The sequence below is a fragment of the Haemaphysalis longicornis genome, unplaced genomic scaffold (genome assembly GCF_048455015.1).
Source record: "Haemaphysalis longicornis isolate Haplotype H1 unplaced genomic scaffold, Haemaphysalis longicornis Haplotype H1 scaffold_9, whole genome shotgun sequence".
Classification (NCBI taxonomy): Eukaryota; Metazoa; Arthropoda; class Arachnida; order Ixodida; family Ixodidae; genus Haemaphysalis; species Haemaphysalis longicornis.
Genome location: NW_027526460.1, coordinates 164,895,836 through 164,911,463, shown reverse-complemented (window position 1 = coordinate 164,911,463; position 15,628 = coordinate 164,895,836). Strand labels below are relative to the sequence as shown.

The window sequence follows — 15,628 nt, the reverse complement described above, 5'->3', positions numbered from 1 at the left end:
TTGCAGACGCCTCACGAGCTCTCACTGCATCGGGGTCTGCCTGCCGATACGCGCGCTTTCTCGCCGCTTCCCGTTCTCTGACGTTTTGGAGATCCTCTTCGCGCCGCAGCCGTGCCGCTTCGCGTACGGCAGGGTCCTCGCGCCGTTGCCGTGACGCTTGGGCCTCTCGTTCTCAAACACTGGGATCTTGGCGGCGTCGTCGCGCAGCCAGACGACACGCTTCGGCCTCCCGCTCTCGTACGGCAGGATCTTGGCGGCGGCGTGGCGCAGCTTCACGGAGCGCTTCTGCCTCGCGGGCTCGCACATCTGCAGCCTTATCCATCGGGCGACTCCGAGCGCGCGCCAACAGCGAACGGATTTTATTACAACGCTCCCCGCCATCTAGTAAACAATCCAAGAACTAAACTAGAGGTAGCCACGCCATCTAGTAAACAATCCAAGCGCATCTTTTCATCATATACAAGTACCGTCATCTAGTAAACAATCCAAGAACTAAACTAGAGGTAGCCACGCCATCTAGTAAACAATCCAAGAATTAAACTAGAGGTGGCTACATACATACGTCGAGGATGGACAGACCCACACCTTAAGGAGCTTCGCCCCTAAAACCGTACACACCACGAATTGACGCTCGTGTCTTTCTGGTCAGAGCAGAGAGCTCGCACGAACGGCTTTCCATACACAACACCGGCCAACTGGCATAAGCGATACTGCTACTGAAATTGAACTATTATTAACCGCAATAAAAATACTGCACATACGTACCAGTCTGTATTCGTCCGTCGCGACGGGGCTGACGAGGTAGCGGCGTCGACGGCTGGGCGTTCGTCTGTTGCTTTCCGGTCCATCTGTTTATCCCACAACTCCTGCCGCTCGTGCACTCTAGCGTTCAAGTGGTGTGAGGTTGTTCAACGCAAGCCCAAGCTTCTGGGCGAGAGCTTTGTTGTTCGGATCAGGCGGTTCCATGACTATAGGGCTGCGGGTGTACTAGGTTTTACTAGTACTTTTAAAATGGCCGCTGTCTCGGTTTCGGCACGAGTTCCCGTTCCTGTTTGATTCCCGCATGTGGGTGCTATATGGAGCCGACATACTAAGTATTTGTTTCATGTACCGGCTCATATGACGCCATTGTTCACGTCACGAAATGTACAATATAGCGGGAGATCTAAAAATTTGGCTTAATTTGCCTTATTTCTCAGTGAATAATGCTTCGTTTGCTTCCGGGAAAGCGCTGGGGGTACTATGAAACACCTAATCTTTTGAATAAAAAAAACATTTGTTTTGTGTTCATGGCTCCTTTTTAAGGGACCTAGCTTCTTTGTAGTGACGCGTTGGTTGGTTGTTGATTTTAACGCGCCGACGCAACGCAGGCGATGGGGCGCGCCGTAGTGGACTGCTCCGGATTAATTTTGACCACCTGGAGATCTTTAATACGCGCCGAAGTCTCGTACACACGGGCGTTTTCGCTTTTCGCCTCCATCAGAAAAGTGGCCGCCGTGGTCACGAATCGAACCCACGACCTTGTGCTCAGCAGCGCAACGCCTTAGTTACTGAGCCACCGCAGCGGGTTGTAGTGACGCGTATTGACTAAGATCATGGGAAGGTAGCAGGCGCAAATCATGCAGTTTATCACTGCATTCTTGAAAAGTGAGTTCACCGTCACTGATGCGTAGCCTTTTGATTTCGTCTCTGATTCACTCACGTGAGCCTTATTGCAGAACATGCATGTAACGAAAAAGTAAAAGAATATATCCACCTCTGACAGATAGTTACTGCAGACCCAAACCACGAGAGAGAAGTCCGGAGCAGAATATGTATGGGCTGGGGCAAGCACTCCCAAATAATGACAAGTAAGCTACCTCTGTCCCTCAAAAGAAGAATCTACAACAAGCGCATGCTGCCTGTTATGAAATACGGAACTGAAACTCGGCGCCTTACTATACAACTAGAAAGCAAATTTAGGTCGGCTGAGTGAGCCACAGACCGAATAATGTCAGGAGTAACACTCACAGACAAGAAACGAGCTGCCTGGATCAGGGAGCAAACTAGAGTAGAATACAGTGAAATCTCGATATAACGAACTTCAGAGGACCGGGGAAAATTTCTTGTTATTCTGAAAGGTTGTTGTAGCGAAAATCGGAAAATTTAAAACAACAATAATATTTAAATGCCTAAAACGACCTAGCTGTAGAGCAGTGCATCCTTGAAGTTGTTTTTCACAAAAAATGCACAAGTGATCATGAAACAATGCACGTTTATTAATAGAAGTTGGCATTTTTCTTCTGGTGCGTGCAGCACAAGCTTCCTAGCACGAAGGACTCCAACTCTTCCACATTCCTGTGGACTGACTCAGTGGCCGTGCGGTTTTTCCCCGGAAATGTGCGGAGTTTTCATATGCTGTCCAGCACATCCGCAGTCATTACGTGCTCGTCGCAGTCTTCGAGTGCTGCCGCGGCACACTCAGAAGCATCGCCATTCATGCCGTCCTCGCTGCCTTCTTCATCCTGAACGCTCACGCTGTGGATAGGTCCTCTGTTGTCAGCTCCGCTGATGTCCGTGAAGATCCAGCAAGCAACCCCAGCATCGGCGGAACGTAGAAAAACTTGGGGTGGAGCCGCGGCTTTCTGGACGGAGGAGGCCACCCATGCTTCATTTTTTTTTTCTTCTCCTCACCTTCTTTTTTCTTTCTCTCGCCTTGGCTCGCGCATTCTGAGGAGCAAGTTGCAACACGTCCTCTTCTGCGCTGCGCTTTGCCGTGTCGTCTGCTAGCATACGGCTGCGGTTGCCGCGATTGCTTAACGGAAATCTAAGAATCTCCGGTCTTGAAAATATGAGTTCGTAGTACTCAGGTGTTGTTAATATGGCACAGAACTAAATAAAACGATAGTTATTTTGAAAAGTTCGCTATTCTGAAGCACGTAGTAGTGAAATAATTTTACATTAAAACTATGAGCAGTCGGTGTGGGATTTCTTAAATGCTCGCTAATCTGAAAAGTTTGTTAATGTGGTGTTCGTTGTACCGAGATTTGACTGTATATCATAGTTAAAATAAAGAAAAAGAAGTGGACTCGGACTGGCCACGTGGTGAGACGAACCGACAACCAGTAGACAATTAGGGTAACAGAGTGGATACCTCTGCATACCTCACCCGAGTTTCTCTCCCCCCACCCCCCTTTTCTTCAAGACTTCCCTTCTATGGTCATGCGGGAGAGAGTAACGCCGACAGACACTGGCACCATCCGGCGTGGACGGTGAGCAACGCCGTATTTTCCGACTCACGAGGCATGCAACGCTTTCTTTCGCATTTTATAAAGAACATGACTGGTTTGTGTTGGTGGTCGATGACGTGTACGCGCAGCGAGCACCGGTCGAAGCCAGTGGCGCGTCTCAACGCCTGCTGCGCGTGTATTGATCCTGACGATGACTGCTTCTTCGCTAATTGCGTGCAGTTTGGACACGGCGTACTACGCCCCCCTCTGCGCACTGTTTCTGGGTTCCTTACTTCGCTGAGAGGAGAGTGGTTCGGATCATCAAGGCGTGCCTCACAGACACATCTCGACTTTGCCTGCTGCATACGGGAAATATTCCGAGCTCGTTAAGTTTTTGAGAGCGCCCGCATATTGTAACCTATTCGACTCTCCAGACAATGTTGTAAAAAAGGTGCCCACGCACACGGTACAGATGGTTAACCAGTGAAGTTATAATGTGCTCTGCGGACGGCGTTTTTTCACTCCCATATTAACAGCCGTCAGTAGGTGTGAGAGACTGGCTTACGTCACCGATACAAGGAGCCAATCGCTCTCCCCTTACTTCTAACTCCTCCTACAAGGCTTTTTTCACGTTTGCGGACGAGGTGGCACCGGAAGAGTGTTTTCCGTACTCAAGAGGGCCTTGGTTTCTCGGGCCATCGAGCCGGCCCGGTCAAGAGCCATCGTTGGACGCTTCACCACCACCCTTTTGCCCTGACAAACGTTTTCTGCTACAACTACTTCCACTAAATTATAATTTCGCCAGGTCATATAAAACTTCGCTTTGCAAAAAATGGAACAAGCGACCGCACGAGTGACCCCACTGCTCCGCTGCCTTTTTTGTCCTGAGTGGGTTGAATCAATAAAACTGCCGCTCCCCGAAACGCGGGTGGCACGCCGCACGGAAGCCAACACTCCGCGATTCCGCGCCGGTTAACTCTAGCTGAAGACGCAGCGGCAGTGTTCACGCTGCTGCACCGAACAGGAGCCGGGAGAAGGGAGAAGGGAAACAGGCGGGCGGGCGGTTGCTCGGGGAACGCTGCCGCGGGCGCTCGACGGTCGCAGCTGACGGGGCCGGAATCTCGGTCAGCTGCTGGCGTCCTCGCCATCGTCAAACGGGATGTGTTGTGCCGGTGCGGTGGCTGGACGTGTACGCCGAACGCTGCCAGCGACGTTCGGACTCGAGGCTGAACACGAGCGGGAGTTCGCAACTTTGTCATGCCACGCACGGAGGTAGGTGGCTTCGTGGAACGCGTCCGATATTTACGCTGCATGCCTCGTCTGTGCACCAAAACAAAATAGCGCTTAGGACGGGACAAAAACGAGGCTGCACACATAGTGCTCACTGTCAAGAAAGGTGTTTATTTGCCTCGCAGCAATATAGACGAAAAGAAGCTGCTCCACAATACCAACGGAAAGAGAAAACACACGGAAACATAACAAAATGTGTACAGCAAAGCGCATTCTCGTCATCCTGGTATCAGTTGGAGCATTTCGCTGCTGCCTTCAGGTAATCTTCAGCAATCGCTTTGGAGACAGCGCCATGTGTGTGCTGTCTCCTGTTTGTCCCGACCTGAGCGCTGTTTGGTCTTGTGATATCGCCGCTGTTATGGTTTGGCGCTTACTGTTCGGAGCCCAAGCGAGAGGCGACCGACCCGTTCATTCCCGACAGCCCTGGAGCACGCGCTCCACGACAGGCGCTCTCGCGTACACGTGTCAGAGTGGCCAGCGGCCCCTACATTCAATCCTCAGGCTGGATATGTGCGATGGACCCTATATACTATCGCAACTGCGCTAGGAAGCTAATAAAGAGAATATCAGAGCGAGCGTTCGGCAGTCTATTTTATTTTTCTGTTTATATTTCCCCCATAAACGCCTATTTTAAATGCATTCTTTAAATCTGTTTCTTTAATTACTGACTATATTGTTTCCCTCGGTGAGCGCCCCTTTCCTGGCCAATCCCCCTGAGTGGGTAAGAGCCATATCTTCTGGCACCACCACCACCACCACCACTTTCTGATCGTGCCGTCCTCCGAGTACGTTTCAGTATTGCATGCAGCCTCTGTGCCTAAAGCACTGTTACCCTTCAGTAAAATATGCTGTTGGGCTAGTTGGTTCATTGCTTAAGGAAAAACGAGCGCTACAAACGAGGACAGAACGACGAGACAGATGCGCTAGCTGTGTCGTCGTTCTTCGCTTTTTCTATCCTCGTTTTAGCGCTCGTTTTTCCTTAAACTGTTATCCTTCACTGTACTGGTGACATTTCGTGGCGAAAGTGCTGCGCCTTTCGTATCTTTTTTTTTTTTTTTTTTTGGGGGGGGGGGGGTTCTGCGCGTTATTTGTATGGTGCGTTTCTCGATCCCGTTTGAACCCATTCCCATTTCATCATTCCCGCTTGTTCCCTCCCGTTTCAACCCTGCGCAAAACGACCTTCCCCTTCCGCCCTTTCCCATTTCGCCTGTTCCCATTTGAACCTGTTCTCATTTGAACCTTCTAGTTTGTTCCGTGCCGCTTTAACCCGGTACAAAACGCCCTTCCCGTTTCGTATTTTCCCATTTAGCCCCTTCCCGGAATAACGAACCCAGTTTCGACTCGGGTGACTCGGACCGAGGCGTCTGATTTTTGAAATTAAGGTTACGTCCGACTGTATTTTAACCTGGTTAAAAAAAAAATCCCCGCACCTCCCCGAGGGGGATTGTGAGGATGCAGGAATGCATTGGGTGCACCGATGAGTGTGATGCGATTAATGGCGAAGAGAGAGGCGAGAGTGTGAGCGTAATCATTTATTTTTTTCTTTTCCCACACCCGTCATTTCCGCTTCGTTATAGAGAAGCGTCTTCGAGACCGCGTTGAACGCAACCGCCAACTGCAGAGGATCGTTCACGTCAAAGTCGTCGGGAATCGTTTCGAACTCACCGTCAGCATCACCGACGTCGTCTTCCTGCGGTTCCTCTCGTTCGCCGCCGTCATCGAAGTGATCGAGCCGACTCCAATCGACCCGAACGTTGATGGCGCGATACAGCGGGGTGTGTTCCAGGTGCTTGAGCCAAGCCAGGATGTTGCCGCGCTTCACCAACCCGCGCTTGTACGTTGCCGGACTCATCAGCCTCCGCTTGTTGTGAACGTCGAACGCAACGTCCTCGGGTACCATGCGAGGAAGGCACCGCACAACCTTCGATACGTCGATGGGCACGTTCACCGCCTGTCCCTTGATTCCAAACTGCCCGTTGCCTCGAGTCAGCCGCCTGATGCTCATGAAGGGGAGTCGAGGCGCGATGAGCCGCTCTTCGACCGGGTTCAGATCGGGAAGATGCGCCGGCCGAGGAGGATAACGGTAGCCAAAACTCACGCAGCCCTCCTCTTCGCAGCTTTGTTGTTGTTGTTGTTGTTGTTGATCCTGATAATTAATGGCGCATACCCAATCAGGGGATCGGCCAAACAACAGAGGATTGTAAAAATGAATAGTACTCTTATCAATTCACGACACGCCTAGGAAGGATAATTTAGATCAGTTGGTTTTGAGAAGAAAAAAAAAAACTGGAAAATTAAAGCGAGGATGACCAATCTCAATCATAAAGAGAATCGTTTAGAATTTTCAATGTAGCGCAGGAGAGCAGAGCATACATCCCGGCGGCAAAACCCCGTTTCGGATGCCCCGAACGATAGTATAGCCGGCCCTGTTAGTGATATTCCCAAACTGCAAAGCGGCACCTCCAGGGACTGACGTCTCAGTCGGGAAAAACGTCGGCATGTCAACAGGTAGTGTTCGACAGACTCGTCTTCGTTGCAATAGCTGCACAGAGCTGTTGGCGCCAGACGAGACCTGTGCAAGTACCTATTTAACTGGGGTACTCGACAACGTAAGGCTGTGATAACCACCTCTAAGTTGCGTGAAGGGCACCATTCAGGTTTCCATGAGAATTTAAGATGATTAAATTCACTTAATGACAGTAAAACCGATTCTTGCTGTTCTCGGAGTTTCAGCATCCTACGGTACCTAGCTGCTGTTATTAATGGTGTCGGCTCTACGACGTCTACTACAGGACCTGAAAGTGCTATCCTTGCTAGAGAGTCGGCTGTCTCGTTGAATGTGATCCCCGCATGACCAGGAACCCAAAGAAGGTTAATTTCAGTGAAGTGAGGTGGCAGGAGTGACCGAAACGTCCGCAGAAGAGGAGTGTCTTTAGGGGAAGAAAGGGCTAAGCATACAGAAAAAGAATCAGAAATTATGATTGGAGATGTAATTGATACATCCAGCTTTCGTAGCGCCAGGACAATTGCCAGGAATTCCGCGAAGAATATCGGGATAAAATCAACCAGACGAACCGAAAAGGACCAGTTAAGGGAAAGGGAAAATATGCCTATACCGGATTTTTCTTCTCGTTGAGAGGCATCTGTATATATTATAGCACCTGGCTGCATGGAGGTCAAATAACCTTCGAGAAGACGATTGAGCAGTCGGGCTGGTAAAAGTTTAGCATTTTTGGGGAAAATGTTCTGGAAATTGATAGAAAGAGGAGAACTCCTGTCTCTATATGGAATAACCTGATTTATTGCTACACCCAACGGAGAAAGGAGGCTCTGTACCAGAGTGCTTTGAGGACATGAGGACTTGGGCCATTGGTGCACCATAAACGCACCTGGTTCTACAATAAAGATAAACTGCTCCCTGTTCACCTCAGAGCTATAAGCTCTCAGAAAAGTTTCAACTGTCAGTGTCCGGAACCTATTAAGCAGAGGAGGAACGCGCGCTTCCAAGTAGACAACTGCATTTGCTGCATTCTTAGGCAACCCTAAGCAGCAGCGAAGAGCCTGGCGCTCCAGAATAACCAGGCGATGAAGCTTATACGCCGCGGACCCAGCGAATAACACGCACCCAAACTCTAAAATGGGGCGAACGTACATCCTGTATATCATAAGAAGGGTCTCTCTGCGCATTCCCTTCTTTCTATGACTGAGACGTCTTAACATCCCAACAGCACGTGCACCTTTGGCCTCAATGAGGGCAATATGTGGGGTCCAGTCAAGTTCACTGGTGTAAATTATCCCAAGGTACTTTAAGGAAGGAACCTGAGGAATTATGCACTGCCGGTAACTGAGCGTAATGTTAACAGGGCCTGAGATCGGAAAAACTAATAAGGAACATTTGTTGACGTTCAAAGAGAGACAAATACTGTCCAACCAGGAGGCAATGAGGTTCAGATACGACTGCATTAAAGCGTAAAGTGATTGAATGTCAGGAGCTGATGCAAAAAATGCAACATCGTCGGCATATACATATGTGGAGACACCAGAAACCACCGGAATATCGCTTACAAGGATGTTAAAAAGAACAGGGGAAAGGACCGCCCCTTGCGGAACGCCCCTAGACTGTGGCCGCTGTGAGGAAGTAACATGAAATTTAACACAACTGAACTGCCTGTCCTTCAGAAATTCACAAATCCAAGCTATAATGTACCTTGGGAAGTTTAGGACTTGTAACCGGGACAACAACACAGGGTATTCCACGCTATCAAAAGCTTTTGCTACATCTAGGGTAACTAGAGCCGAAAACTGGTTAGTGCGACGGGCTAGTTTAATCCGGCTTTCAAGGTCAATATGCGCACTCCAAATGGAACACCCAGGGCGGAAACCAATTTGTCTCGGGCTAAAGATTCTAGAACTAGACACCAATTGCATTATGCGTTGCTGCAAAATCCGCTCGACTAATTTAACCACGTTCGATGTCAACGCGATAGGCCTGATGTTTTCAATCAAGAGGCCCTGACCAGCATTCTTAAGTACAGGAAGTATTTTGGCGAGACGCCAGACATCGGGGATCCATGCATGTCTAATAGAATAATTGATCATGTTAAGTAAATGATTCGGAGCTTCATTATATAATAATTTCAGCATTTCAGTAGTAATGCCATCTGGGCCAGGAGCTGCAGCTGTCAATTTAGTCATGACATCAGCGAGCTCTGAGAGCGTTACCTCTATGAAGTCGTCTGCCACGTCTGGCGGGGAAAAGGACACCGCTAAGGAAGATGAAAAACGAGCTTGAAGCCCATCAGCTATCGACTCTAGGGACTCTGAGAGTTCACCTGGAGATAGCACCACAGAGTCTGTATTATCTGGACAGGGTACGGCTTTCCGCGATCGAAGAAAGCGAAAAAGCGCACGCTTATTGTTAGGCTTGGAGAGACTCAAAGATCTATCTGTGTCATAAGTCTGTTTAGCATTGGAAACAGCGCGTTTGAATACCGCTGAAAAATATTTGAAGTTGCACCAGTTAAGCGGGGATAAGTTCTGGCAAAGTTTCTTCCAGGCTGCCTTTCTACGTCTAAAGCTGCGCGAACACTCTTCGTCCCACCAGGGACTAGGCGACACTGACTTCTTCGACATCACTTCAAATAATGACGACTGAGCTGAAGTGGAAAGGGCAGAACAAAGGCCTGTCGCACATTCAGCTTCGTTTTGTGGGACCAGAGAGGACAAGGACTCCTTCAGAGAGATTTGAAACCTTTTATAGTTGACAAAAGATCGGCTTTGGCGGTTAATTAAACGGATGGGACACCCGATGTCAAAAACTATTGGGATGTGGTCACTACTCGACCCGCCATCAATGGTCGACCAAGAAGGCACTGAAACACCTCGAGAAGATATAGTTAAATCCAAAACAGATTGCGTTTGTCCCTTAAAGTAGGTTGGAGAATCCGAATTTAAGCATGTTAAGTTGTTATCTGTAATCCAATCCAACAAGCGATTACCGCAAGAATCCGTCCGGAAGCCCCAAGTAACGTGGTGGGAATTAAAGTCTCCTGCAAAGATAATTGGAGGTACAGCCGAAGCAATAGCCAAATCAAGGGGTTCAGAATCAACGACGCCACTGGGAAAGTAAACATTGGCTAATGAAAAAGGCAGGCAACCAGGTAGCTTCAATTCCAGCACTAAAATTTCACAGTCAGAGCGTTGAAGTTGGAAGGACACCTTCGCGTTATGAGCAAACTTTGTAGATATCAAACTTAACAGACCGCCACCTCGGGTTGGTCTGTCTAGCCGAAAGGTGCGGTAATTATAAAGACCAAATTCCTGGTTGCTTCTAAGCCAGGTTTCCTGTAGCAAAATTACGTCTGGGGAAAATTGGGAGCACAAACAAAGTAAATCTGCAAAGCCTGCCGAAACAGAGCGACAATTCCACTGAATAACTTTTAGAACCCCTATGATTCAGAGAGACCGGCGGCAGCAACTGCAGCCTCTAATATCTGACCCTTGGGCTTTGAAACAGATTTACCTTTCTTGGATTTTGCTTTTGGCTGCACTTCCAGGGTTTCGGTACTAGGTGATCCGGAACGCTTACTAGACTGATTTACAGTCTCCATGGGCCAAGTCTGAAGCTCCATGTCCGAGTCTGAAGAGGGCGAAAGGGGGGGAAAATAGTCTGTGTCGGCCGTAGCACCACGATCAGACGAAGTACCAGCCTCAGCGTAAGTAAGATGTTCGGATCCACGCACAGAGGTAGAGAGAGTAGACGAGACTTTAACTGAATCCGAGGCAAGATTAGCTGCTGAGAGCAGCGGACCTTCAGGGGCGGTGGAAACTTGTTGGATCACTTGGGGAGAAGAGGTACACGAAAGCGGAGCGGGCTGCAAATATGGCGCCAGCTGAGTCACCACTGTGCGGGACACGCACTCGATTATGCTGGAAGTTAACTGGGTGATAACTGAAGTGACACTTTTCTCAACGGCCGCCGCAACCACGGAAGCAAAAGCTGGGTCAGCGAGGGAAGGCTGTTGGATCTTGGCAACCGCTTTTTCCACCGCGGCAACAATGGTACTGACTACGGCTGCGTCAGCGAGTGATGGAGATTGTTTGGCAGTAACTCCAGCGTACCCATGTGTCCTTTCTTTGACAATGGCAACAGCATCCCCGCGCGAGCAGCGACGCTTACCCATGACCTCAACCACTTGGACTTCTTGAGCTCTAGCAGGGCAATTAGAATAGTCAGCTGGGTGTGCCGCTCCACACAAACAACATTTGGCATCTTGGGCAGTGCATAGCTCGACAGAATGGCTCTCACCGCATGCGCGACACCGGGGAGACGATTTGCACGCCCTGGATGTGTGGCCAAAACGCCAACAGCTGTGGCACTGAAGTGGCCGAGGAGAGAGAGGTTCCACACGGTAAATGAGTGGCCATACTTTAATCTCCGATGGACATGCGGTCCCTACAAATGTAGCGATGACAGATTCTGTTGGCACCCTGTTTTTCTCTACAGCACGGCTGCAACGGTAAACTGACGTGACTCTCGCTACTGAAAACTGCTCTAGTACCTCCTGAGGTGTCATCTGAACATCAACACCTCGAACGATGCCCTTCACGCAAGCAAGGTGAGGGGGGATAAATGCACTCACCTGAACAGAGCCAAACATTGTACATTTCAAGAGGTCAGCGACACAGGTCTCGTCTGACGATCGGCACAAGACGCCACCTTTGCCGAACGGGCGAACCTCCGTAATGTGCTCGAACTTCTCAGTAGCCGCTCGAAGTGCCGCCTGTACAGCCCGCGGGTTTTTCAGCCGGATGAATCCGCCGCTTACTGGCACCAGGGCCACGGGGATGCTGCCCACCCCACTGCGCTTTAGGGCTTCCAATTGCACGTCCTGCGGACGAATAGAGGCCGCCCAGGGGGAACTCCCCTGGCCAGGAGACTCTAAAGACATCCAGGCGCGGAAACCAGCAACCTGGAAGAAAAGAAGACCAAAAGAATGACGGCAAACAACCGCTAATCTGCCTGAAGGTTGGCCGATCACCTGAACCAGGAAAGCGAGAAACCAAGCGGCTTAGAAGCAAGTGACCACGCTGGCAGACACGTCAGCTGTCTGCTCGCACCAGCTTTGTCTTCTTCTCCTTCTTCTTCTTCGGCGGTTCCCCTACGGGAAGATGACGATGGTGGTTGAACGCGAAGCTATCTCGTGATGGATTGTTTGGTTGGCCAATCCCTAGGAGCATCATGCCACAATCATCATCAGACGCGCTGCGCACGCCGGCCAAGGGACGCACGACAACCCCCGACTATAATGCATTTCTGCATAAAAACGTTACGGCTGGCGTAGCCAAAGTATGCAGACGCCCTATGAACCTGCAACATTTTCGCAATGGTCCGTTTTACGATACGCGGCGCCAATTAAAAACAACACGTAAGTTGCTCCGTTACGTCCGACCCCGTACAGCGTTGGTGAATTACGTACAACTGAAACCAGATGTATGTATTTATTGTACTTAGGAAAAGGAAAAGCCACCAACAGGCGTAATTTGTCTCGCCTAGGGGGCGGACACCGGAACGCCTGCTGGTGTAGGGGGGGGAGGAGGAGGATAGGGAGAAAAGAATACATAGGAATAGGAGGATAGGGGAGAAGGTTGACATTACAATGCATGTAACTCGCGCAAGGGTAAATATAAAACACAAAAGAGAAAAAAAAGGAAAAAGGGGAATAAGGGTAAATATAAAACACAGAAGAGAAAAAAAAAGGGTTACACACTGGGAATATTAACATTACAGAGAAACACTACAGATATAGACAACACATGAATCTACAAAGGACACAGCACACTTGTAAAAGGGGTCACACACGCACACACACAAGTACAGAAGCTGCTTCAGCAGCAGCACCCTTCCGTCTGCTTCTGCGTTGGTCGAGCGGTCTGGCACATGTTGTTCGCAGGCGTACTCTGCGGCAGCGGTGATAGTTCCAGCCCCTACGGTTGCATATACGAATGCACATGCATCTTATATGCAACACACAAAAAAAGAAAGGACGAGAATTAACAAAATAGAACCTTTCCGCGGTCGCAGTGCCAGTTTTTAGCGCCCGGACTTCTTCCCGAAAAATGAAGTTGGGTGTTTTGACAAATGCAACTATTAATTTATTAGGTGTTGTACAAGGCTAGTGTTTTATTTCTACGCAGGAAAAAGATATCGCCAAATATAATTACCAAATCTAGCAAACTACAGAAAAATACGTTTTTTTATGAACGCGGTAACTACTATGGACCAAGCCAGTGGTACGGTCCATTTTAATGTGTGGCCAAGGGTCACTTTATAGGCAAATATCTCTAAAAGAATGGCCATTGAAGTCTAAAGCTGAAATTTTTGCTTGGAGGAAATCGGTCGCACAAATTTTTCATCCAGGCGTTGAGAACACCCCAAGCTGTATTCTCTTGCGTGTACCTTTTACGGATAATACATAGGCGGGCACGCAGCACATGGAAAAGCAAAAGCAAACATTTAGGTAGTTATCCGTACATAATAGAAAGTTTTAGCATATCGTTACTGTGTTTGCGTCACCATTTACCGTGTTACCGGTTAGCACAGCGTTTGCAGTTTGCGTATTCCGCCCGCCACGGCGCAAGTAGCGACATGAATTAGTTTCAAAGCAAATCACGCATAATTTTGTTGCTGTACAATAACTATAGTTTTGAGAATACTGTAGCCATCGCCTATAGAGCTATAAAAAGAAACCGTGTCGGTGGCGCCATATACCGAGTAGTTAGAGTCAAGGTGAAATAGAATTTGCCCCCGCGCTAAATAATTAGGCAAGGAATGAGTAAAATATGTTGTAGTACTTACTCAATAACCTACACTACCTTTCCCAGCGCAAGTTTGGAGGCTAAAAGCGCACTGTGATCTCAGAAAGTTATCTGAAGTATTTGAGGCGGGCGTTCTGGGAGCGGGTTGAAACGGGAAGGGTGTTTTGGGAACGTGTTGAAACAGAAAGCGGTCAAACGGGAAGGGCGTTTTGGGAACCGGCACGCACGGGACGGGCCAAACGGGAAGGGAGTTTCGCGAATGGGTTCAAGCGGGACGGGTTCAAACGGGAATGGGTTGTTTCGGGCTACACCCCCATGTCACTGTCTCCACTTCTGTCCCCGTCTAGTGCGCTGTTTACCATAGCGAAGTCGTTTCCAACTAGCCCAAATTTCTGCCTTCATTACACACCCAATGCTCTTTTATCCTTGAGTGAAACTTAAGCGCAAACAGACACAGGGACGAGAAAGGGAAACGACACCAGCGCTTACTATCAACTGAAATATTTATTAAAATCGAAAACACATTTATACCAGACCAAGACCTAACAATCAAGCACGCGTGACCGTCGCACATGCGTACGGCGGTACATGAGGACAATCGCCCCATTTTCTTCTCTTTTAAATGCGAATGCATTTATTAGTCAGGGGTTGTCTTGCGTCCATCGAGCGGCGTGCGCCTGCATTCCTTCAGCGCGAGCGCACGTGAGCGCGCGCCTCGTAGTTCTGCCTTCGTCGTCGTCGTCGTCGTCGTAAATGCGAATGCATTTCTTAGTCGGGGGTTGTCGTGCTCCGTCGGCGTGCGCCCGCAGGTGTTATCTCTCCGCGCTCAATGCCGAACGCATGCGCTTGAAGCGAGCTGTACTAGTTTGCTCGAAGCGGCAAGGACAGCGAGTACTGCGGTGTTAGTCTCGTGTCTAACGTGCATGGGAACTTGATATCGCACGCCATTGCCACGTCTCCCGTTTGAGACACGTCTCCGTACAAGGACTTGTACACCCTTGCCTACACCGGAGACGGAGTCTTTGTGGTGACCGTGTACCTCGCGCCCAACCTCGCTCGAGACGCCGTTGCCGCGCAGCTGGACGCGGCTATGGAAAGTGTGCGCGTGCGCTCCAAACCCTCTGACCCCATAGTCTTGGTTGGCGACTTCAACGTTGACGTGCGCAAGAAGAGTGGCGAGTGGCTGGTCGAGTACATGCAGACCAGGCACTCTATGCATTGTCTCTCTGCCGGCTTCGACACGTGCCCTACTACCATTCACGGGAGTTGCATTGATCTGGTCTTTACGCGAAACTGTGACGCGCGTATGCTTCTCAAAGACCCTTTGACCGTGCACTTTAGCGATCACAAGGCAGTGATTGTGGCCGTCAGGTACAACGATAACACAAACAGGTGCTGGTCTTGGTTAGCGACTTCAACGTTGACGTGCGCAAGAAGAGTGGCGAGTGGCTGGTCGAGTACATGCCGACCAGGCACTCTATGCATTGTCTCTCTGCCGGCTTCGACACGTGCCCCACTACGATTCACGGGAGTTGCATTGATCTGGTCTTTACGCGAAACTGTGACGCGCGTATGCTTCTCAAAGACCCTTTGACCGTACACTTTAGTGATCACAAGGCAGTGATTATGGTATCCGTCAGGTACAACGATAACACAAACAGGTGCTGATGAATAAATGATTACGTTCACACTCTCGTCATTAATTACGCCATTACTCGCAACACACTCATCGGTGCACTCAATGCATTCGCATTTCTGCACGATTCCCTTCGGGGAGGTGCGGGGGAATTTTTTTTCTTTCCTACATCTTC

General features: G+C 49.5%; 1 protein-coding gene across 1 annotated transcript in view; it reads left to right on the top strand.

Annotated features, from left to right (window-relative positions):
* Nucleotides 1-4,272: 4,272 nt before the first annotated feature.
* LOC144152050 (uncharacterized) overlaps nucleotides 4,273-15,628 on the top strand; it is a 138,156-nt gene continuing 126,800 nt past the window's right edge. Inside the window, exon 1 of the mRNA XM_077683242.1 lies at nucleotides 4,273-4,481. The gene's annotated coding sequence lies outside the window, so the exon portion shown is untranslated. The remainder of the gene's footprint in view (nucleotides 4,482-15,628) is intronic.